This window comes from Anas platyrhynchos, chromosome 2 (assembly GCF_047663525.1).
Source record: "Anas platyrhynchos isolate ZD024472 breed Pekin duck chromosome 2, IASCAAS_PekinDuck_T2T, whole genome shotgun sequence".
Classification (NCBI taxonomy): domain Eukaryota; kingdom Metazoa; phylum Chordata; class Aves; order Anseriformes; family Anatidae; genus Anas; species Anas platyrhynchos.
This window is the reverse complement of record NC_092588.1, coordinates 25,297,258-25,300,962: the sequence shown is the minus strand read 5'-3', so window position 1 is coordinate 25,300,962 and position 3,705 is coordinate 25,297,258.

Genomic DNA, 3,705 nt, shown 5'->3' with positions numbered 1-3,705 from the left:
GAGTATGATTATAATTTCTAATATGATATATAGATATTCCTGAGGTACTTACCTTCACATTCTGAGTTCTAACAAAAATATTTTCTTTCTGTCATAACATGAAGTTTGAATACAGATGACATGTTATAGAGAAACCTTTATTAGACTGTACTTAAAATAAATTATTTGAATATAAAATGCTCCGACATATTTTCCCCTGCCATTATGTTTAAAACTGATGGAATGTTTGTTTATATTTGGTTACTGATGAACAAAGAGCTTTATGTCTTGATAACTGCAGTAATTTACAAACATCTGCAAATAGCCTATTGTTGGTTTATTTTGCATGATTCCTGGCACTGCTGTCAAGCATAGCCTTCTTCAGAGAGTAGAAGCAAAAAAAGTTTCATTTAAATCAAAAATGCTATGGAACAAGGTATTGAAGTCTGTAATTCTGCAAAAGTTTTCTGGGTGCACATGCAAAAGCAACACTCCAAACTCCTCCAAAACTGTTTTGCGGAGGAGGGAGTTTGCCAGGGTAGAAAATATAAGGTCTTGTCACCTGTCAAACAGAGGGCTATAGATTTGGAAAACTGGGCTGCTGCTTTCCAGTTTCTTCCTTCCTTCTTTCTCTGAGGTCTTTTGCTAGAAAGGTTCCTGAAGATCAAACCTTTTCTGTGATTTTTCTTATTCCTTCCAAGGCAGTTGCTCTGAAGGTACTAGACCTGGAGTTACCCTGGTTCTCCTTTCCCCATATATTAATCTTCATAAGTTCATTTCAGCTATAAGCATCAGTATAAGAAGGAATGGGGCTTGGATGCTAAGCAGTTCAGATGAAAAAGCAAATAAATACATAAACTAATAGATAAATAAATAAATCATCAGCCCACTAACCAAACAACAACATTGAAGATGAAGATTTGATATTTAGACTTCCTGGCTCTCTCACCAATAATTATTAATACAGTGGCAACATATCATATAAAAGAGATTTGAGTCACATAATTCTGAATAACAATACTTTATACAAGAATTTTAAGCTGTCTGGGCAATAAAATATACAACTTTGTTAGTCTACTGCCTCTTCTAAGACAACGGATATAAATATAGCTTCTCTTTCCATCTGTAGGGGGAACAAATGAGTGGACCAGGACTCTTTTGGCCAGGAAAAAAACATAAAAAATAGTGAAGAGTAATATACTCCTACATTATCATTGTATGTACTTCTCCAAAATGATAAGGGATATAATGCACGTGAGAATAACAGGGGCACCATATGAAATAGCAGCTTCAAACAGACAAATGAAAGCAGTCTTTCACTCAATTTTTACGTAAGTTTTGGAATTCCAGATCACAGAATGGATGTGGAAACTTCACATGCATTTAGAAGTGATTAAAAACTGAACAAATTCATGTTATAAAACCTCAGAAAGTTATTCAATTAAACTACTATCTGTATCTGCAAATGCCCTCAAAATACAGATTTTTGGAGGCTGTGAACATAGTCTGAGAAGTTATCACTACATTTGTGATGTACTTCAAGCGACTGTTGGTGCTTGCAGTCAGGGACTGACTTGCAGGGTAAGATGGACTTTTGTTCTAAGCTGATACAGCTATTGTCTTGTTCTTTATTTAGACCTGAAATGTACCATGTGGTCCTCTATGCAGTACTTCTAAGGGTAAATCAAAGTCATAAAGAACATAAAACTATTAGAATTTAAGTGCTCTGGCAGGCTGGATTGCACAGAGCTCACTGTTACCAGCCATGCATTTTTACAGGATTTGTGGTTCAATTTGTATTCTAGCTTTTCAGAACTACCACCAGAGTGAGAACTGGCATAAATATGTCACTATATGTAAAACAATTGGCCCTCAATCAGTTGTCAAATGACTTGAAATTAAGGATAGATCATATCTTCCTTTATCTGAGAAACCTCCTAGATACATGATTCAGAGACAGGCAATTACTAGTCTAACAGGACAAGAACAGTTACAAAGTTAATTACCTGTGATTATCTTACAAAAGGTGGTGATTATATACCTGAATGACAAAAGAAGAGTGTTCGAGAAGACAAAAACACACAGTACCATAAACTGATAAAAACAGGGCCACCCATTGTTAAATTAGAAATAGCCCACTTTAGTTTGTTTCTATTACAATAACACCTTCCCCATTCTTCTAAACCTCAGTGCTTTTTCTCAAAAGAAATACTAACCTCATGACACAGCTACCATTCCTCCCTTACTTAAAGCTTTTTCTTCGGTCTTTTAAAATGTAAACGCGAATTTTAGGGGCTGTTAAAGTTACAGCCAACAGAGGGTAGAGCTAGGAGAGGGGGCAACGAGTATCATGTAATCTTCTCCCCCAACTTGTTTGCACATTTACATTAATCTTCTTGACCTTATCATACCTACTTGACCCATCCTTTAGCCTGCTGAATAAGGAAAATAATCACTTCAGTGAATTCTAGCTGCTGAAGGGCTGTTTGAATAGCAAGTCTGAATCCCCTTTGCAGTCCCAGCCCTGCAAACACATATATGTGGTGCCAGTGGTACGAATATGCATACAGCAAAGTTTCTGAAAAATATGCCTCCTGAAAAATAAAAAGCTATAAATAAATAAATAAATAAATAAAAACAGCCACCTAGAAAGAATTACTCTCATTGAAGCACATTCCCTGTTGAAATATGTCCATGAGAAATTTTACTTGTCCAATGCCTTTCTCAGACAAACTTTCCTTGAACTCACATAAACATATTGCCTTCTGTGCGATTTTTGATTCAGCATATGAGTTAGTTTTCTTCTCTGCTCAAGGCTTAGCATTTTGGCAACTGCATGTTCACGTGTTGGATGGAGGTGTTAGCTGGTTGCCTAATGGGAAAAATTATTCATCAACATCTAGGTGAGTCAGAATGTGCACACACTTTTTAGCACTCCTTTGGGTTTCCTTAACACTTGCATGGACAAAAGCCTTATTATACAAATATTAATAGGATTCCAAATTCATGTCCATAGATTGATCTTCTTCAAAGCCTCTTTGGGACTTCTCAGAAAGATGCCCACAATATCACAATTAGGAAGAGCACTGGAGGCTGTGTTCCTCCCATCCCAGAACAGAGGTTTCCAGGAATACATTTAAATGTGATCAAAATATAAAAGTGAGTCCCTTGTACCTGAGCTCTGAAAATGTTCCAGCCAGAGTCTGGGCACAGGGAGTTAAATAAGGCAATATAATTAGTCTGTACTGTTCAAGGTGGGACTGTAAGCAGAAGTGTGCTGGTGACAGCCAGGCTTGAATGCCTGTGGTGGGAAAAATAATTTAAAATACAACTCAATCTCTAAAAGAAGTCTCAGAGCTTTAAAAATTTCTGTCAGTGTGAGTAACTGATCATCACAGAGCAGCTTCCAGAGTACAGACAGCTGAGGTGGGAGATGCATTAACCCACAGTCAAGTTAGTGACTGCAAAGCTTCCAAACCTCGGAAGTAAATACCCTAAAAGTCCAGCAAGCAAGTCTTTATAATTGCTCCAGTGTGCATGTGGTCCCTTCTCTGCCATGCTGTTGTGCCCCAGACAATTCATTTAACTGAACTTAGGAGAAGCAGTCCCCTGAGGACTATCGAACACGAAGTGCAGCTTCTGGCTCAGCACCCCTTGAAAGGCAGCATTTTGGAGACAGGTAGCACTCAATGTGTGGGGAAGAAAGCATCACCTACTATGCTGTGC